The following is a 22,171-nucleotide window of genomic DNA, read 5'->3' as shown; positions in this document are numbered from 1 at the left end:
CTCGGCAATAATTACTATCTCTCTTTCTCATGCTATTCAACATGACAGGCACTTGCTATAGTTGCAGCTAATATATTTGCACTCTAAAGGCTCCAATGCTGAGTTGAGTAGGTTTGGCTATGAAATGAATTATTGGCTTTGGAGGGGCTTTTTTTATAATAATGGGAGGAGCTGCCTAATGCAGAAGACTGTCATTTTGTTTAGCATATTAAATATTTGCAAGCAAAGTTGAATGGATATTGCATTCTGCACTGTTGGAGATGGCTATACGTTTCTGGCATGTTATGAGTTTAACACAGTTTCAGGCTTTTTTTTTTTTTAATGGGGACCTTTTGCTTCCTTTAATGATAAATACAGAAAAGTAAAAATTCAACTTCCTTCAGTTCAGCATCCTTTAAAAGCTTTCTAAGGGGCGTTGCGTGACTTTGTAAGCATGTGGTTATGGGTGTGCACACAGACGTATTAAAAAACACACCAAAAAACCAACTCTTGATTTGCAGTTTTATTTTAAACCCGGTATTCTATCAGGCACTGGCATGAAAAACATGTGATTGCATTAGTTCTTTGTAATTTTTTTCAGGACTTGTAAGGACTAAGATGATAACATTTCATATACCACACTCCAATTCATTGTGTATTGTTGATGGAATGGGTACTGGATGCAGATATGGGTTCTAACTACTGTATTTTTCACTCTATAGGACACACTTTTTCCCCTCCAAAAATGAAGAGGAAATGTGTGTGCGTCCTATGGGGCGAATGCAGGCTTCGCGCACCTCTCCGCAAGCAGCGGGAGCCCAGCACTGGGCTCCCGCTGCTTGCGGAGAGTTGCCTGCATGCTGAAGCCTGCGCGCGCTGAGCTCAGCGCGTCCAGGCTGCGCGGACCTCTCCGCAAGCAGCGGGAGCGCTCCCACTGCTTGCGGAGAGTTGCCTGCATGCTGAAGCCTGCGTGCGCTGAGCTCAGCGCGTCCAGGCTTCGCGGACCTCTCCGCAAGCAGCGGGAGCCAGCGCTGGGTCCCACGGCTTGCAGAGAGCTGCCTGTTTGGGGGCTGGGGTCGGGGGAAGCTCGGGCTTCCCCCGCCCCAGCCCCGCGCCTGGGGGGGGGAATATTTTTTTCCCTTTATTTCCCCCCCAAAAAACTAGGTGTGCCTTATCGGACGGTGCGTCCTATAGGGCGAAAAATAGCCATGAACCTCATAGGATGACCTTGAGCTAGTCACATATCCTTCAACATCCTGGGAAACAAAACCAGGACACTCGTTTTTGGGTTCTGAGCTCTCGCAAAAGCATGAGACCCAAACAAAAACAAAAACCAAGCAGCTTCTGTTCTGACAGAAACCAGCTGACTCACACCAGAGCACCAGAACACACTCCCCCCAAACTTTCTGGGATCCATTCAGAAGTGGGATTGGCTTCTGTGATTCTGAGATGTCCCACTTAAATTGGGACTGTTGAGCAGTATGCAGTCACTACCTCTCAACCAAATTGATATGACTGGGTAGCCATTAAGATAAAATGGATGACAGACCCGTGTTCACTGCCTTTTCCCCTTTGGTGACATACAGGATGCAAATGTGCTAAATACATTTGCTCTTCTTGAAGGTGGAAAATGAATAGTAAGCTTTGTCAGTAGCTTGCAAATGAATGGGGTGTAGACGGAAAAGTACAGCAATGGACAAATGTCTGCAGATGCAGTTTAGAGTGGGACTGACAAGTATAGAGCTCTGGGCAGGGGGGCAGGAATCCACTGAGAGAACTTAATTGATGTATATTACTGGCCCAAATTTGTGAGCTCCCAGACCCTGGAGATGCCTCTTTCTTCCTCCTCCCTGACATTGGTGGGTCGTGAGCGTGGAAGGAGAAGGGTTCTTCTCAGCCCTGAGATGCAAATCTGAGCTGGAGATTAATTCAGTGGCCTTAATTCGTGCCTTCATTTTGAGTGTTAGTATCTTGAGCTAAAGCATTTCAGACTTCTGCGACACCACTAGAGAGAATAGGTTGTTGGGGTAAAACCTCTCATTTGCAATCTTCAGACTCTTGTTATCTTTTTCTTTGTTTACTAAATATTAGTTGTCCCCCTCCCCCCGGTGAATTTGCGTGTGCTGAACCAGAATCTAGTGTGATGAGAAAAGGGGAAAAACTTTTCTGTATCCACTCTCACTGCACCATGCATAGTTTTATGACTCTTAATTGCACCGTGCGCTGCCACCCCCCACCCCCAGTACATCTAAACAAAAAGGGAAGGTGCTTCCACAACTGGTAGCATTTTGGTGTAGTTTAAAAGGTGAAGTGCAAGGTGGTTTGGCCTAACCCATTTGAATGGAAAAGGACATGAAGTCTGCTCTGACCTCTTGGCAAGAGGGTTAGTCTTGGGCACAAGTCTTTCTTTGAAAGGTAGTGTATTGTCCCTACAAGTGTGCAACAATTATGGAAGGAAGATTTTGTTATGGTAAGTTCTGAGCTACAGCCTTAAAACTATTTTTGCTTGGGTGGGATGCTGTTAGACCTGTCACCACTTAATTAATTAACTAATTATTATTATGAAGGAGTTGTGGTTTTTTTCCTGGGGAGAAAATGGAGAACTAGCATAGTAAAATGGCGTATGTTTTACCTCTGTTTGGATTCCTAACCACTCTCTTTTTATGCTTCCTACGAAGGTGAGACATACAAGGACCAATGTTTATGGGGCTGATGATTATGGTCAGAGGGGGCTAAGAGCCAGCCCTCTCAGTCTCTTCAAGTGTCCCTATTTACCCCAAATTTGATCCCAGAAGGTCCCTCTTTTCCTTAGGACGGCCCTATTTTCATTGGAGAAATGTTGGAGGGCATGTCCCCATGGCAGTAGTAGGGGTGGTCAAAAGTTGGTGCATCAGAAAGAAAAGTTGGTGCACACTACCCCTTCCCTTGCACATACACAGGAACACATGCGCAAAGAAGACAGACACCAGACAAGGCCCCTGAGTGGGGCTTAGCCCCTCCTGGCTTATATGCACCAGGATTGTCAAATTGGTTTGGCATTTTCATAATAACTAAATGGCTTTTTAATACTTTTGACCTGGCCGCACAGTGTGGCTGCAATTGATTTAATACCCTCTAGCTGCTACGTGATGCCCATAATTAATTTGTTTTCTTTAAAGAGAAATTATTGTTACTAATTGGTAGCGCTCATATTGAACAGCTCCCCCACCCCACCCCCAATATTGTTGAGCGGCAGAGTTCGCCAAAGTGGGGGAAGAACTTGGCTAGAAGTAGCTTGAAGTGTCTGTTAAGAAATATCTTCCTGCTACATTATTAAAACTCGCCAGGCAACACAAATGTACATAACACAGAGCAAGCTGGAAAACCCAGCTCAAATAGCCCCTTAAAGTAGCATACAGGAAAAACGATTAATGAAAAACCGATGAGATGGTAAGCCTACACGGCAGGCCATGGAGACTATCTTTCCTTTGCCATGTGAACATTACTTGGAATGAGTTTTAAGTTCACTAAAGAGAGTGAATATATGCTGGGAGAATACACAAAACAATTTTCAGCAAGTTAGATTTACACTGCTCAAGATGTACCTTCAGACAGCGGACCTTGTGCGGTGTGGTATTTATTTTTACGAGCAATTCGGTTCTAAGTTATCCTTTTCCCCTTCCTTTTCCAAAACACATTGCGTCTACACAGGAGGACACATTTCCCCTGTATTTCTAGAGATAACACCCCACTTTCCCCCTCTTGTCTGCAAGGCTAGACATTAAGTTGAGTCCCACCTTTGTTCATTAAGAGTTGTGTGGTAGGGAACCTCTTGAGTGATGCCACTCTGTCTGAAATGGGGCTCAGTCGGCCACTGCTTGACGAAGAATGAGACCAGCTCCAGCCTCTGAGCTGTTCCCCTGCCACACAGCTGTTAAAAGTAATGGCATTCCTTCCTCTCCAAGGACTGGCAAATCTCTTGACAAAGAACAGGCAAGAACCACACGCAAGAACACACAGAGTTACTTTATGCAGTGATACAATTCAGGGAAACAACTTTTTTTTACTACAATGGTACCTTCGGTTACAGGCGCTTCAGGTTACGAACGCTTCAGGTTACAGACTCCGCTAGCCCAGAAATATTACCTCGGGTTAAGAACTTTGCTTCAGGATGAGAACAGAAATCGTGTGGCGGCAGCGGGAGGCCCCATTAGCTAAAGTGGTGCTTCAGGTTAAGAAAAGTTTCAGGTTAAGAACGGACCTCCAGAACGAATTAAGTTCTTAACCCGAGGCACCACTGTATTGGTATGTTGCGATGTTTAGCTGGTGATACATCGCAATGTTGAAAACCAGATATCACCCAGGCCTAAAAGCTGATACCCGGTAGAGTAGAAGGCACAGGTAACTTGCAAAGGATCCTTTTATTTCAGCTTCCTCTACCTTTTTAGAGCTGCTGAAAATCACTTTTGCACTTTTATTTCTCTCAGGATGCCACCTATAAGTTTCACAGGACTTGACAGTGGTCCTTCCTGCAGTATGAAAAGGGAAGAAAGCTCAGCTCTTCATTTGTCTTTTATGTGGGTTGGATTTGGGGCATGGAACTAGATTTCTGGAACTAGATTTCTGCAGTAGTTTCTAAAGTCATAATTAAAGTTGGCAGTTCTTTTGGTCACTCAAGGAACTTATCAAATATGCCTCAAAGTCTGAAAGAGAGAGAGCAAGAGAGCGTGTGCATGCGGCTTTGAGCTCAGGTGTGTTAAAACTTCTCAAACGTCTCTTTCTCTTGATGCCTGTGATACCTAAAGCAGTAGGACGGCTCTCCTTTTCGGTAGCTGGGCAGACTTCATTTAGACACTTATTGTACCAGTATTTCAGGAACCCTTAGCTCAAAAATCTCCTTACTGTAACCCCTTGATGCACACCCCCATCTCCAGTGCAGGTGCAACTAGTTCTGTGCTCCCCAGAGCATATCATCAATTTCACGATATAACAGAAGCTTTTGAAGAAGGCTCAGGAACGCTAGATGTTTCACCTTCAAAGCTTCTCACGAATAAAAGGGTGTCGCCAGCCCAGCCTTGTCATAGCGCATGTTAAAAGAGAGAATCATAGATTGAATCATAGAACTGTAGAGGTCAAGATGCTTTCTGCCATAAACAACAAGCATGCAAACTGTGACAGAGAAAAAGCCAAAGCAAAGAAGCTGTGCCTGAAGAACACACCTAGACAGAAAGGTGCTTTTTACAATCCAAATAACAAGTCCGACCCTAACGTCTTCACCACCTCAAACAGAAATGTTGCTTGTGGAGCTGAGGAAATTAATCAGCCAATAGTCTGATTTGGTAGTACGTTGTTTCTCATGTTCAGAACTGCTGAACCTTTAAAACATATTTCAGGACCTTTTGGAAGTAGTGCATCTCATAATGCAATGCAAGATCCCTGAGTTCTATATTCCAGTTTTAAATCAACCCTCTTGAAATTTAGAAATATTTCCCCCCCTAGTACCAAATGTTAACCGTAGTGCTTCCCTTTCCATTTCCAAAATATTTTTCTAGGACTAACCTCACCCGTAGACACCAGCTGCCATGTGCCAATTCAGCAATGAATAGCATCCATAAATGTCACTTAACTTGCCGATTAAACCAGATTTATTGCTATTTTGCATTGTTGAAACAGCACAAAGCAGCTGGAGTATGCTGGATTTTTTGGCATGTCACATTTGCATGGTTCCACTGCCAGGATGCCTCTTGATTGTCACCTTTTGCTCTGCAGCATTTGACACTGAGTTCTGGTTATGGAGGAACCTTAGAGAGGAAATCCTTGACGGTAAGATAAATTTTGTCAGTGGAACCAATTAACGAGAAGGGTAACAAGCTGTTCCTCGCTGGAGGGTTTCAGTCAGCATAGCCATCCCTTGGAGTTGCTCTACCACTGGAGTTCCTACACTAAGCAGGTGTTTTGACTAGTTATATGGTGACCTTCAACTCAATGATTCAAATGATGCAACTCTTGTTATTCTATCTAGGTTCATTTATGTGAGCGCCCTGTAGAATGCATGCACACATTTTCAGACTTCCCTTCCACTCACAATTCTCCCAGGTTTAAGATTTCAGGAATATCTCTGGGACATGTAGCTTGGCTTACCTGCACAAATGATCTGGGGCTATTTGCTCACCAAAAAAACAGTCCACTGAAAAGTGGACACAGAGTTGATTTCGCCTACAAAGAAGTGATGCTCAAGTAGGGAAGGAATGGGAGTAGTGGTTCAGATATCTGACTTACCAGCCTTGCTCGAGCAGCTCGATGACTCTAACAAGTGAAATAGGTAACCCCAACAAAATGGTGCAAATTGGGCTCGTATATCAAGGAAACGCACATGGGCAAAGTCTGTACGCACAAGTGCATATCAGCCAAATAACATGTCCATCTTTCTATAAATGTAGAGATACATATTTACATACAGATGTATGCACACATTCAAATTCTCCCTTTGCACTTGCCGTGATCCCAATAATCCCCCCCCCCCAGTTGATGCCATTTGAATTTTTTAGAAATGCATTTGAACATCACTTCTAGTTTGGCCCCCAAACTGTGTCTTGCCTATGGCTACCTATCAAATTTGTGGCTGAAGTGAGAATTGGAACTTGCACAACTTGGTTTCATGTGCAGAGAACCATTGGCCTGCTTAACAATAATTCTGTGAACTCCTAACAGCCTCCAAATGACTTGTGTAGATTTTGAGTAAGCTCACGGGAGTCCATGTGTTTGGTAACCTGAAGGCTGGATTACTGCAGTGCACTCTATGTGGGGCAGCCCTTGGGCCTGTTCCAAAAGGTCCTGCCTGTGCAAAATGCAGCAGCCAGGCTGCTGATGGGAGTATCTGGCTGGCAGGACGTAACATTGTTGTTAAAACATCTACACTGGCTTCTCATGTAGACAAAAACATAGTATGTAGTATATATCATTAAATGGATAGTATGTGGCTCTAAGTTAATAAATGAAACGTTGATATTCTCTGTTTGATGCTAGAGTAAACATGCCGTACAAGAATTCAGAGTTTGAGAGCTTGATTGGGTTGGTTGTACGACTACTTTGTGGGAAAGGAGGAGGTTTGAAAATTATGTTTGTTTTGGAGTCAATTTGTATGGTAAGTTAAGTATGAGATTTATGGTGTGCAGTGTGCAGAATGTTTTATTTACTCTTCCAAAGATTATGGTTACATGCAACATCTGAATTTGATATTTTGAAACCAAGTTCAGGAAATATAGCATAACTGAATACAAACCATCCCCCCTTAATTGCACCTTATATTGGCTTATTTGTTAGTTCTATAATTAAGCCATTACAGTATGCCTTACTTGTATCACTGGCTGGCATTGCTCTTCCTAACTTCCTGCATGTAGAACTCATAGAACGTGAACATGCAAATATATTTCTTGGTATTACTAAGTCCTTTCCACTTTTACCCTTCCTCATCTAGCAATTCACACTATGCACTCTTCCAATAGAACGCTCTAGGTGTCTGTCATCTGCATTCCTCCCATAGATCCCTGTGTGCAGGATACCCTTGCTCTGGATGGGAACAATGGCGGCAAGGGATTCAGAAGCCTGCACATTTTAAATCACAGCAGATATTTTCTGGATCCACTTGTCTATCCTTCTGCAACTCATTTTTGGGTCCCCAGTGAATAATATTTAGCATGTATTTAGTATTAATGCATTTTTCATGTACAGTATTTAGTAACTTTGCATGGGAGAAGGTGGGTTTTTAATGAGAAAAAAAAAGTTCAATTTCCCTCCCCAAGCCTTGCAGCGTTTACGAAAATATATTGTGCGGTTATAGCATTCATTTGTGGTACAAAGAAAAGACAAACACTGCAAGAGAAACTAAAAATAGCAGTTGTGATCTTATTGCATAATTCTTCAAAATATTATCTATTTCAGGCTTTTAAATAAATTATTATTTATTTATTTTTGCAAATTTAGAAATGGATGTGTGATACAAACTATGCCCAATTCACTGCTTAATATCCTAATAGTGAAGAATTTCGTTGAGTGTGAAAATGCTGTACAAATTAGCATGTGCCTAATCAAAAAATGTACACTGCCCTGTAAATCAGCCTGTACCAACTGGTATTTATGGTAATAATGCAATGTTCTTGTTTTGCTGTGCATATATGTACAGGAATTTTTTTTGTTGGTACTACATACTATCTTGCAAAGTATGCAAGTGTGCATTTGTAAATGTACAGTAAAACCTGTCTTAAGTGATGACCCAAGGGCCTAGTTGTGGTAGTCTTTTTAATTAAAGGTCAAACAAAATTATGCTGGGAACCTTAGGGAAACTTTAAAGTGATTTCTTAAGACAGGGGCTGCCTATTAGATTTTGTTCGTTGTATAAATCTGAGTACTTGGTTTGTGAATCCCATCCTGCCAAGAGTGTGATTCCTCACTCATTTTTATTGTTCAACTGGAAATGGCAGAACATCTGTGGACTGTTGAGGTTTGAGTCATAATACCAATGAAAGCATGTTTTTCGTGAAACAAGTAATGAGGATATAATTAGGCCAGGTTTAATTCTTTTTTTCACTTTGCTATTCCATCAGAAATGCTGCTTTCGACTAGATGAAGCACTCCGCAAAACTGTTTTGACAGAATTTAAAATTGTTTTGTTGTTGAAATGTCTCAAAATGAGGGAATGGTTGACATTTTGGAATGTTGACGCTCCAGATTCACAGCAACAGCTCTGCTTGTGAACTGCTGACTAGGGATTGGGCACAAGGCATGAGGCCGAGGAAGGGATTTTGAAAGGGAACTCTTCTGATTCACGACAGATCACTAAACGTTTCCAGTGATTACAAATATGCTTTGCAGTAAAGAAAAGGAACCAAGTTTTTGGCGATTACTCGACCCTTTACCTTGCAAAATATGAAATTCTTCCAGGATTAAAAGAAGAAGAATGCATTTGTGGCAATGCTTGCGAACATGTCCTGGCAAAACATTGTTTTATGAGCTTGAAAGTGTGGCAGGTTTCCCTTAGTGGCATAGCGTAGAAGTATTGATGTGACCGCTACTCCATGAGAAAATGGAAAGGGCTGAGAGCAATTAACTAAGCTTGCTGCAGAGCTATTTCCTATCAGTTTGGCCTTTACTGTAGAACAGTTACGCAGGAGTTTTCACTGTAAACTGATTGCTTATTATGCTGTTCCTTGCACCTGGATCCTTTAACATTCCTTATAGCTCAGAAAACAGTAGTACCTCCTTTATTATGGGATTGGGAAGCCGTTTGCTCAAGTTATCTTCATGGTTTGGGAGCTGCTGCAGTGCTGTTGCTTTAAAGTAGCACCATGAGCATGACGTTCTGGGCTTCAGAGCAACACCCACAGGCCTCAGTCATGTGGGATGAACCTATCTTGCAGCTTTTGGCAGTGTGGGCTCTGCCCACGTGGCTTGGAGCTTCTGTCGTTTATCTTTGCAGCATGGGAAGGAGTTGATGTGCTGTAACTTTCATGCCTTGAAGGGGAACGTAACTGGAATTAGGAGAAACATGCTACTTCTGTTGCAGAAGCCTTCCAGGAAAGAATGGGATGACTGGTTGCGATAGGTGAGTAGTGTGTGGAAGAGCAAGAGGGTTGGCGGAATAGTGTATATCATGGGTAGGTAAACTAAGGCCAGGGGGCCGGATTCGGCCCAATCGCCATCTAAAGCTGGCCTGCAAATGGTTCTGGAATCAGTGTGTTTTTACACAAGTAGAATGTGTCCTTTTATTTAAAATGCATCTCTGGGTTATTTGTGAGGCCTGCCTGGTGTTTTTACATGAGTAGAATGTGTGCTTTTATTTAAAATGAATCTCTGGGTTATTTGTGGGGCATAGGAATTTGTTCATATTTCTCAAAAAAAAATAGTCCGGCCCCCCACAAGGTCTGTGGGACAGTGGATCGGTCCCCTGCTGAAAAAGTTTGCTGACCCCTGGTGTATGTAGTGTGTTTACTGACAGAAGAGGAAACGGTATATACGTGTAGGAAAATACATAGTATAAATCCCATATCTTTTTATTCTCAAACTGCTGAATGCATGGATTGTTGGCTATTGAGCTGTTTAATGCCTGCCCTGAGTTTACATGCTTGACTTTCTAGGCAGGCTTTTGCTATGCAAATTTCCAACAATAATTTGCACAGACTCATGGGTTTTGAGGTTGCACTTGTATGCGCATGCACCTGCCAGAGAGTTTTCCACATGCCATTTTAGGAGTGATCTGTGAGCACACAGCACTTACTAAATGTATTTTAGCTTGTACAATGCTTTTACGAATTGGCAAAAGCCAAGCACCTGTGTATTTCTGTGTGTTTCCTCCCCCCCACCTCTGCATGCACCACATTAAAAGCAACATATAAACATAATGGATAATAACAAGTGATACATTAGGATATTCTGTGAATACGAGTTCAGTCTTAAGGACTAAAAAAGATCATGGAGCTGATTCTTCTCTGCTCAAGTGATTTAGCATATTTGCACAAATCTAATGCGCCATCATATCTAATGTGCACCCTAATTTTCATGACGTAATTTGGCCAAAAAAGTGTGCATTGCCTTCGAGGAAATATGGTATCTTCAGAACAGTTACATGGTTAAACCATTTGAGTGTTACTTGGTCATGTTTGTGCACCCATGGAATCGCTTCAGAGAGCCAGAGCTTACGTTCCCAATATTACATAGGAATTGACCCATGGCACAAACTTTTCCAACCACAATGACTTCTTTATTTGTAAATGCTTGAGTGGCTGTAATCCCATGCATGCTTCACTTCCATTGAACTCAATGGAACTTTCTTCTAGGTAGACACATCTAGGATTTTTATTATTATTATATATTTCTTTCGCTGTAAGTAGGTTAATAAGAGCAGGTTGCCCAAGACTTTTGTATTTCTTCTATCAAATCATATAGTGTTATGTGTATATTTCTTCACAGCTGAAGTCCATGTCTATACATTCCATATCGCCAGAATATCTATACGGTTCAGTGAAACGAATAAAATGTTGTAATACTCATTTTCACAAATCTGAATAGTTTTCTGGTTAAAAATGCACCCGTTTTATGACTTTTAGATGCAAGAGAACCGGGTGGGGATCTGGGGTGTGATTGAAACCTACTTTTCTCTTGAGGTCCTAAGTATTGAGGTGATAGTTCATGGGTAGGCAAACTAAGGCCCGGGGGCCAGATCCGGCCCAATCGCCTTCTCAGTCTGGCCCACGGACGGTATGGGAATCAAAATGTTTTTACATGAGTAGAATGTGTCCTTTTATTTAAAATGCATCTCTGGATTATTTGTGGGGCATAGGAATTCGTTCATTCCCCCCCTCAAAAAAATATAATCCGGCTCCAGACAAGGTCTGAGGGACAGTGGACCGGCCCCCCTCTTGGAAAAGTTTGCTACCAAGTTATTAGAAAGCATGCACTCATCTGTGGGTTTTTTGTGGATGGAAATCTATTATTCTTTCACTGCTGTCAGCAGTGAGAAGCCCAGTACACATTCTTTTGGAATAAATCTTACATTATGTTTTATTTTGTTTATTCACGGCAAAGTTTTGCTCCTTGATGGCATGACACACATTGTCCCTTTCTGCTGTCAGCAATTAAGAGAAGGCCTTGGCTGTTTTTTTGTTTTTTTTAAAGCCTTGTGACATAGAGAACATTTGCCTGAAACGTTCCCATGTGAGCCTCGATCTTGGCTAAACTCTGAAAGGGAGGAGGGAGAGTGAATAAGGCTTTTGTTGAAGAGTGACAGGCAGGCAGCGCCGGCTAAGTTTAACTTAAATCCTTTCGTTGATATTGGAAAGTCATAAGCCTGCAGATGACATTGCCACATTCAATGCGCTGTGTGATCTGGGACTTTGTTGCTTGCATGACTGTGTGGGTATGTGTATAGTGTAAACATTTTATGAACTGCAGTTTCTGATCCATCGGTCTGTCTGGGCAAGAATGTCCCTTGATACTAAAAAGAACAGCAATCAGGACAGAATTGGTCAATGCGGCATGTCTAATGGTGGGAAGATATTTGAAGGACTCACTATAGACACAATAGACTCTCTAAATAGCCTCTTTGCACCCTGAGTCTTATTGCAAACAGGTTCATTAAGGAGAGACATTCTGACACACAGCATCACAGTAATGAAAGTAGCTCTGTTTTTCTAATATTGTATCTTGCCACTTCAGTTATGCTGCCAGTACAAGATTTCCCTTGTGTTGCTGTATATTTCTCCAGAAAAAGAATCAGTCTTCATAGAATATACAATTATTTTGTACGGGAATATATAACTCACACCTAAGATACAGCCTTTCCCTGTTTATGTGCACTAGTGCAAAAATAATTGGCAGGCCCATCTTCCAGACTAAAAGACCAACAGCAGCAGCAACAACAAAAAAAGCCCACCTTCTATTGGAAAGATTTTAAAACAAATTGGAAGATAACATTGAAAAATAAATGTTGTCACAGTAAACTCTTCTGATGCCCTATATAGCAATGGTATCTCCTAAAGAAAATATTTCCACCTTCTCTAGCCTCTTCTACATTATAGGTAACCAGACTATGAGCTGTTGAGTTAATAATCGACTGTGTTAGATCCAAACAGCTCAGGGTGTGAGTAGAAAGTGTTTCTGCTCTCAGGAGAGAGTTTGCTGATTTCCCTTGCCTCCTTGAGTGCTTCAAGGCATGTTTTAATCCCACTTTGGAAGGTTCCGGGCCCTTCAAGAACAGATTTTCATGGAGAGAGGGGGGGGGGGGGCTGCAGTAGGAAGTGGTGGGGTGGGAGCAGGAACTGAGCAAGATTAGGTGCCCTGCATGAATGTGGCCTTCGAACCCCAGACGGCGATTGTTTTTATCAGAAAGGGAAAGGGGAAGGGGAGATAAAATTTTGGATATGCAATGGGCTTGAATGAGAACGACTACACATATAGCTCAAATAATTTACTTCTCCTGTTGAACTTGGGTGTCATCTCTGAAATGGGTTGGTAGTTAATTTTCTGTGCATTCTGATTCCACCCCCCCCCCATCCCCTGGAAGGAAAACAGCAGCAGCAGCAACAACAACAACAATTTGTAGGGGCATAAGCTTAGATGCAGGGACGTGGGTGGCGCTGTGGGTTAAACCACAGAGCCAAGGACTTACTGATCAGAAGGTCGGCAGTTCGAATCCCCACGACGGGGTGAGCTCCTGTTGCTTGGTCCCTGCTCCTGCCAACCTAGCAGTTCGAAAGCACCTCAAAGTGCAAGTAGATAAATAGGTACTGCTCTGGTGGGAAGGTAAATGGTGTTTCTGTGCACTGCTCTGGTTCGCCAGAAGCGGCTTAGTCATGCTGGCCACATGACCCGGAAGCTGTACGCCGGCTCCCTCGGCCAATAAAGCGAGATGAGCGCCACAACCCCAGAGTTGGTTACGACTGGACCTGATGGTCAGGGATCCCTTTACCTTTTTAAAGCTTAGATGCAATTTGAATGACTGATTGTATTTCAATATATACCGTATTTTTTGCTCTATAAGACTCACCTTTTCCCTCCTAAAAAATAAGGGGAAATCTGTGTGAGTCTTATGGAGCGAATGCAGGCTGCGCAGCTATCCCAGAAGCCAAAACAGCAAGAGGGATCGCTGCTTTCGCTGCAAAGTGATCCCTTTTGCTGTTCTGGCTTTTGGGAATCAGAATATTTTTCTTCTTCTTTGGCTCCTCCAAAAACTAGGTGTGTCTTATGGTCTGGTGCATCTTATAGAGCGAAAAATACGGTATATCCCACCTTCCTGTACATGAGTTTGCTTGAGGTGACCTAGAAGTTCAAAACGATTAAAGACCTAGAATCAACTCAAATTCCAATCCTGAATGAGCAAATTAATCAGTAGCAGCAATGAAAATTAAAGCATTTAAAGCCATTCATTTGCTCTGTATCGCATTGTTAAGAAGAACAAGAACAAACCTTCGAGAGGTTAAGAATGCTGTACTATGCATTTTTACTTGGAAGGTAGCCCCATTGGTATCAATGAGGCTTACATCCTTGGAAGTATGCTTGTGATTGTTGCCTAAAATGTATGTTTTGCCTCTTTGTGTATAGAAACACTGCCATAATATTATTTCATTATATGCTTCTTGGTAATCCTGCAGTGGTTCTGTTTTCTCTCTTTTGGACACCCTCCAAGTGCTCTTTTCATCTATTTTGTGTTTTAAAGTGAATTAACTTTTAGACAATGCAGAATAATAATCTTGATTCTCTCTAGTCTGCACTCTCTTGTTTTCCATTTCTTGGTCTGATAACTTTCCCATTTTCCGCAGGAGTTCTGAAAAAGAATATTTCATATTTAAGGCTGCAGCCCTCGGTAGGTTTGCGTGGAGCTAAGTTCAGTTGAAATTAGTTAGATTTAGTGCATTTAAATGGGCTGGATTTAATAATCAACTCTCTCAATCCCCTATCCCCAGTCCAGTGCTTTGCAACCAGTCATCCCATGAAACAGATCAATGTGGAAATGCTATATTAAACTGCTTCTTAAAAAAAATATTTGGACCTGGCCAATATGGCCAACTATTGCCCAGTCCATTCTTGGGCAAGGCGATTGAGCGAGTGGTTGCTAAACAACTCCAAGCATGCCTGGAGGATGCATACCACTTGGATCCCTTCCAATCAGGATTCAGGCCTCTTCATGGGAGTGAAATTGCCTTGGTCGCGCAGGTTGATGATCTCCGGCAGGCCAGGAACCGAGGTAAAAGCTGTTTCCTAGTCCTGCTGGATCTCTCAGTGGCCTTTGACACCATTGATCATGACATCCTTCTGGACTGTCAAGAGGGTTTGGGGGTTGGGGCACTGTTAGGCAGTGGTTCTGCTTCTTCCTCCTGGGTCGTGTCTAGAAAGTGGTATTGGGGGATCCGTGTTCAGACCCCTGGGCTCTCACTTGTGGGGTGCCTCAGGGCTCCATCCTCTCCCTCATGCTTTTTAACATCTATATGAAGCTGCTGGGAGAGATCATCGGGGGTTTCGGCTGGGCATTCACTAATACAGTGGTACCTCGGGTTAAGTACTTAATTTGTTCCTGAAACTGTTCTTAACCTGAAGCACCACTTTAGCTAATGGGGCCTCCCGCTGCCGCCGCTTGATTTCTGTTCTCATCCTGAAGCAAAGTTCTTAACCTGAGGTACTATTTCTGGGTTAGCGGAGTCTGTAACCTGAAGCATATGTAACCTGAAGCATATGTAACCTGAGGTACCACTGTATACGGATGATGCCCAGCTCTACCTCTCCTTCAAATTTGAACCAGTGAAGACAGTGATGGTCCTGTGTGAGTATCTGGAGGCGTTTGGTGGATGGATGGTGACTAACAGATTGAGGTTGAATCCTGACAAGACAAAAGTACTGTTTTTTTGGGGGGGGGGTAGGGGGCGGGTAGGTGGGGGGGGGGAGACTCCGTGGTCATGAATGGGGTTACTGTGCCCCTGAGTGATTTGCATTGGCTTTTAAACGACCGAATTAGACAGTGCAAAGAATAAGATGCACAGCAGAGTAAGATAAAATGAGGGAAACATGGTTTTGTTTGGCACACCAATGCTTTATTTTCTTCCTAATGTGGAACTCAATGATAAAGAAAAGCTGCCTGCGCAGACAAGATTTGTGAGGGTAACCAGACAGGCCTCAGATGCTCCACACCTTGTCTTCATCAGTGCTGATCTAGAATTGCTGCCTCTTTTTCTTCAAACACTGCAATTTAGTTCTGTGAAATTTCAAAAGTCATAATTTTTGATTTTTGCAAAATGATATGCTTCTTCCTGGGGAGCCATCTCTTACACCTGTCATGTTCTAAAGGCAGGTGAAAAAGAAGAATTGGGGGGCGGGAATGTTTGTTGATGGCTGCTACGGATCTAAATACACAGCAAGCGTGGAAACGCCTTGTGGCGTTTGGTCGGGTTTAGCAGAAGTTCCTCTCTTTTTGTCTGAGGTCATTTAATTGCAGTGTTGGTGGTAATCTCAGAGGGTTATTTCCTGGTATCTGTTTACTTTTGCCTTGGCTCATGGGATGATGCTTTCATAGATTTTAAAGTGGGGGGGGGGAGGCATTTGAATTCACTGCAAAGGATGCTTCAAAGTGCCAAATTCGTTTGTTTAGTGGCGTATTTGGATCAGGGAGCTGTTCTTAAGTAGCACCAAAGAAGCAGGTGGGAGGTGGCTGTTTGCTTGCTTGTTCAACTACATTTGCTTCACTCGAAAGGGAAGCAGCTGGGGGAGTGGAGTTGCATCCCATATTTTCTTGCTCTTCATCTGCTTTAAGCTTCACTTTCCCTCTGCTACTTTTGCAAGTGTTTGATCCAACCCATACATACATAGAGATGTCCTTGAGCTACAGTTTCCTCCCCAAGTTTAACAAAAACAGAGCTGTTCCCTAATATATTTGAGATATAGTCCTCCCTTGTTGTGGTTAAATCTTTGTATACCTTTTACAGGCTTCTTCAGTTTTGGGTGACATCATCACCATCTTTTGTAACCTTTGTGGCTTCTAAGAATTGGACCACCTGAGTTTCACACGGTTTGGTGTTTTTTTGTTTTTTTTTAAGGGTAGCTTTATCATCGCAGTATTGATTCTGGAGAAACTCTTTGCAGCTGCTGCCAATTGGGTCCTCTTCCAGCTGAAATATAGGCTGGAGAAAAACAATAGGGAGCGCTCCACATTTGTTGCATGTATCTTAGTTTTTGTTACTTTGAAGTCTCCTGATACCCTCCACAGATTTGTCTGGGGAGGCCAATTTTTCGCGCAATTTATTCCTTATTTGTCCTGCACAAAATCCTATGCCCAGTTTGTATTGTTTAAATTAAACTGACAAAATTAAAACCCATATGGTAAAACCAACAACATGTGACAGCCCCTCAGATATTTGAAGATGGCTGTCTCCTCTTTTCCAGGCTAAACATATCCAGCTCCTTCAACTGCTCTTCGACCAATGTGCAGTTATATAGCGTTCCTTGTGCAGTGAGTAAACCCTAATATTACACCAGGCAACTCGGACTGCCACACTTCAGATATTTGTTAGTAAGTTCATTTGAAATAATTAAAACCCAAATATCCATAGGCATTTCAATATTTAGGCACCCAGAGCTGGTGATATGTGGCGGCTACAAGACCCAGTGTGATGTGGTTATTAGAGTGTCAGGTCAGGATTAGGGAGACCCAGCATAAAGTCTCCCCTTGGCCATGAAGACTCGCTAGGTGACCTTGGCCCAGTCACTGCCATGCCTACGTCACAGCATATTTGTGAGGACAAGCAAGGAGAACTGTTTTTGCAACTATGAGCTCCTTGAAGGAAGGCTAGGTTACAGATGTAATAAATACAGTGGTGCCTCGCAAGACAAAAAGAATCTGTTCCGCGAGTCTCTTCATCTAGCGTTTTTTTCGTCTTGCGAAGCAACCCTATTAGCGGATTAGCGCTATTAGTGGTTTAGCGGCTATTAGCGGCTATTAAAGGTTTAAGGGATTAGCGGATTAGCTGCTAAAAGGCTATTAGCAGCTTAGTGCCTTAGAAAAAGGGGGTGGGGAGCGGAAAAAAATCGCAAGACATTTTCATCTTGCGAAGCAAGCCCATAGAGAAATTCGTCCTGCGAAGCGCATTGAAAAATGGAAAACCCTTTCGTCTAGCGGGTTTTCCGTCTTGCGAGGCATTCGTCTTGTGGGGCACCACTGTAATATACATGTAGTGATGAATAAATAAATAAGGCGTGGATTCAGCTTTGCATTGGGGATGTCAGTTCTTTGCTCCATTATGAATTTACTAGGTGGCATTAAACAAGCCACTATTCTCTCAGCCTCAATTTTCATAAGTTAATATTATATTTATTTATTTATTTATTTATTTATTTATTAATACTAACCATTGATTGATCATAATTATTAATTGAACTCTTGCCCCAACTTTCAACTCCAACAGGACTGATCAACGTAGCTCGCAATGTCTTTAAACCCATACAATCAGATGTTCTAAAATAATACAGGGGTACCTCGGGTTACATACGCTTCAGGTTACATATGCTTCAGGTTACAGACTCCGCTAACCCAGAAATATTACCTCGGGTTAAGAACTTTGCTTCAGGATAAGAACAGAAATCGTGCTCCGGCGGTGCGGCGGCAGTGGGAGGCCCCATTAGCTAAAGTGGTGCTTCAGGTTAAGAGCAGTTTCAGGTTAAGTACAGATCTCCGGAACGAATTAAGTACTTAACCTGAGGTACCGCTGTATTGGTTAAGTAATGAGTGTTAATACTAATTGTCTGCCTTAAATAATTTATTTGAAATATGTGTTTCACAACAAAAGCTTACAGTGAGCTACCTTGGGGAGCGCATTTGGTGCAGAAGGTGGGGCAAAACATTTTTCAGTAAATAAATCTAGTAGCCCTGGGAAATCCATTCTAGATTTCTCTCTCTCTCTGCTGCTGCCACCTGCCTATGAGACCCCTTGGGCCAGGGACACAGGATTATCACATCTTTAGAGTTGCTTCCTTGACAGTAGGGAAATACTCTGCTGAATTTGAAGCCCCCTTCTCTCCCCAGTCCTTCAAGAACTAGAATAGCAAACCAAGCCACATGGTATGGTAAACCAGCCCTTGTGTGTGTTCAGAAACCAGAAGTTTGATTAAGGAGTTTATTCGAAAGGAGTCTTATGTAAGAAAGAAGAGGGGAGAAATGGCAAGTGGGAAGCTTTGAATGAAATAAAGCACTATATTGGTCTAACTAATCCTGCTCTTCATCCAAACTTAACAGTGTGGAACATACTCTCCAAGGTCTCCTCTGGTGGTGGAATCTTTAGCCATCGGTTGCAGGTTCAAGAGGGACAAAGGACTGTTTTGCAACAGTCAACTTTTAAAGCTTTCTGGGTACCCAGGTTGGACTTCATCAACAGCTGGTGGTATTCTGCCAATCACAGGCCAGGTCATGTTCCGTAAGTAGAGAAGGGTGGTACCTTTTGAAAGTTTGGAGGTGTCTATCTCAGTGTTAAACATCACTGGATTTTCCACGGTCGCTGCCAGATTGAACCTACCCTGTGCTTGTGTGTTTGGAAACTTGGGGAAAGAATGTGCCTGGCCTCTCTCAGAGGAAACTGAGGCTGAGAGATCAGAGCTCATCTTCACAGATATCACCCTTCGTATTTGCTTTCAAATGTTCCATTGGTTCACCTATATGACACTTACAATCACCCTAGGGGTCAATATTATCCTCCATGCTGCAGATGGGAGGACTGAGAGAATGAGAACTTGGCCCTACAGCTGTTTTGGGACTACAACTCCCATCATCCCTAGCTAACAGGACCAGTGGTCAGGGATGATGGGAACTGTGGTCCCAAAACAGCTGAAGGGCCAAGTTTGGCCATGCCTGCCTAAGACCATTTAGTGAATTCCTGTCAGAAATGAGATCTGAATTGGGGACATCCTGATTTGTAGCTTCGTATCTTTGTCACTACGCCATACCAGCTCTCAAAAACAACCCTTAAAATAACAAAATTAATGAAAACACAATAACAAGCACCTAACCAGAAAAGCAAATGATATTTGGGGAATGCACTACATATATTAGTGCCGGTGTTTCTATTTTTTGCTGCTGCTGTTTTCTGGTTTGCGAGGAGGACTTGCATACACTCTCGCGTGTTTATCTTCACACCGTGTTGCCCTTAGAATTCCAATTTTGTCTTCTTTTTCAAAAAGGAACTGTTTGCTGTGTACTTGTGCTAGAGAAGCGGAAGGCTTGTCCGGCTACCATTTTCAGGTAGTTTGTAGAAAATGTGCTAAGGCCTCCCTGGCAGGTGCATGAGCTCCCATGCTCAGTACTTCAGAATGGGGTACTTAAGGGAAGTTGAAAGAAATTAACCTCAATTAAAGGGAATATTGATGGATGGTTACGGAGATAAATATGATGTATTGCCCAGGAAAATAAAAACACACATTAAAATAACATTAAAGTTGTGACAAAACATGCTTAAAGGTAGAAAATTTTGAGGAAAGGGGAGCCTTTTAAAAATAACTTTGACATCTCTCTCTTTAAATAAATAAATAAATGTAAACCTAGCTCTAATGAAGTGTGGTATAGAATTAGTTACAACGTAGTGTCAATATATTCGGATTTTATCCCTTGGGCATCTTTTGATTTTGATGTATGGTTTGAGCTACTCAGCATCCATTAAGCATGTTGAGGTGAGAAAATAAGTTCTTCGGCTGTGAATTCATCTTAATTTCCTTTTGTTCATTGTGCTTCTTTCAAAGACATTAGGAATAATTCACAGAGAACTTGTGTGAAAGTCCAGTTGAGTGGAATAGCAGCCGCACATGTATGCTTTCTTCTGCTGGATAAAACATGCAGGTTCTTAGTGGATTGTGAATAATATTATAAAAGGCTATTCTGAACCTTAATATGCATATGTAAATCATCTGAAAGTGAGTATATCCCAAGAGAGACTAATCACACGTGAGATTCCTTGCTTATGAATATCATACTGATACCATTCCTATATCAACTTAAATGGAATCCATTAATTCCATAGGCGGAGACGGGGTGGATTCTAGCTGCTGAAACTGGCCAGAGAACATTTTGTCCATTGGCTTGTGCTCATAGGCTTAATTGTAAACTGCTTTAGGTGCTTTGGCAGAAAAGTGGCACATAAATAAAATAAACCTATAATTGTCATCATGCTCACTGATGTTAAATATTAAGGAAGAGGACATCAAAATGCTTTTGTCAAGGCTTCTGAAGTATTGGGGAAATGGTGGAATATGTTGTCTTTTTAGCTTCCAAAACTCCATGTTTCCATCTTTGGATTATGGTGTTGTGGTTTTTCGTCTTCCCCAACTCTTTTTTGGGAGAGATTTGTGAGTGGAGACTGCTCTGACTTCAACCGGCTCTTTTGTAAAGTACCGCTGCTACTTTTCATCCGTAGCAAGACTCTTGAGCCAAGGACTCAGTTCCTGACAATGCAATTACAAATGCTTTTAATCCTTCTCCTCCCTTCAGAGCAAAGTAGGAAAGTGCTGATTCTATTGGAAATCATCTGGCAGGTGATGATTTATTTATTGTGACATTTATATCCCACCCTACCTCTGAGGAGCTTGTAGCGACGTACATGGCCTACCAGTGGCGTAGCAGGGGTTGCCAGAGCCCGGGGCCACATGGAGGCGGTGGGAGGGAGGAAAATGGATGAAGTACGCATGTGCATTCTATTGCCTAAGGGTGTCTGCGTCACCCAGGAGATCGCAGCTGCAGACATAAGTAAAGAGTCATTCTGTTCTCTGGAGAGGTCACTTCCTGGTTTGCATGGAGAAGCCGTTTTCAACTGAGCCCAGTGATGGAGGATGAACAGCTGTGATGAACAGCTGTGTTGAGGCAGCACCTGTATTGAGGCAGCACCTGGTGGTGAAATTTTACCCATACAACCACCTTGTGAGGTACTTAGGCTGAGAGATAATGACTGGCCCAAAAGCCAACCCAGCGTGTTTCATAGCTTAGGGTGAATTTGAACTCGGTTCCTTCTGGCTGTAATCCAACACTCTAACCATTGCTCTGCTCTGGCTCCTCCCGTAAAGACAGCACAGCTAAGCCTTCTGAGCAGAAAGGAATTCATTTCAGTAGCTATCTTGCCTGTAAAAAAATGGGTGGGTGTCTTGCACCCTGCCTGATGCTTTTGGTAGGTCCAGTTCATGGCATCCCCCGAAGAATTCTGGGACCTGTTGTTTGTTAAGGGTGCTGAGTATTGTTAGGAGGCCCCTGTTCCCTTCACAGAGCCATAATTCTAAAGAATTCCCTGGGAAGAAGGATTGACTGTTAAACCACTCTGGGGCTTGCAGTCCCATGTGGGAAATAGCAGCTCTCAGTATCCTTAATGAATTACAGCTTTTAGAATGCCTTGTGGGGGGGATGCCTTGAGTCTTTAAAGTGGGGTGAATGTGACTACACATTGGGGGTCACACCCACTGCCCCTGACCCAACATCTACTTAACACAGGTTCTTAAAAGGGGGTTATTCATGCACAAGACAGCATGCAGTTAGGCTCTTTCACACAACTGGGATTTTTTTTGTTGTTGTTAACTGCGCTACAAACAAAAGTAATTGTGCAAAACAAGCAAAACTATGGAATGCAACCAACCTGCTGTCCAGTTTCATCCTTGCATTTACCCGGGAATAAGTATTTAGTGGAAATTGCTGCTAGGCAATCCTTTAAAG

At 42.6% G+C, this 22,171-nt stretch overlaps 1 protein-coding gene across 4 annotated transcripts in view; it reads left to right on the top strand.

The window, feature by feature from the left end:
* Positions 1 to 22,171, top strand: part of BNC2 (basonuclin zinc finger protein 2) — a 410,695-nt gene that overhangs the window by 61,641 nt on the left and 326,883 nt on the right. The window contains exon 1 of one of the 4 annotated variants that reach the window (XM_083419585.1): positions 9,401 to 9,559. The exons of the other annotated variants lie outside the window; for them this stretch is intronic. The gene's annotated coding sequence lies outside the window, so the exon portion shown is untranslated. Of the gene's footprint in view, positions 1 to 9,400; positions 9,560 to 22,171 lie in introns of those variants that run through there. 4 annotated transcript variants of the gene reach the window in all.

The sequence above is a fragment of the Podarcis tiliguerta genome (genome assembly GCF_965153285.1).
Source record: "Podarcis tiliguerta genome assembly, chromosome: 17".
NCBI classification, from domain to species: domain Eukaryota; kingdom Metazoa; phylum Chordata; class Lepidosauria; order Squamata; family Lacertidae; genus Podarcis; species Podarcis tiliguerta.
Note: the sequence above shows the minus strand (reverse complement) of the source record. Positions and strands in the feature narration are given on the sequence as shown.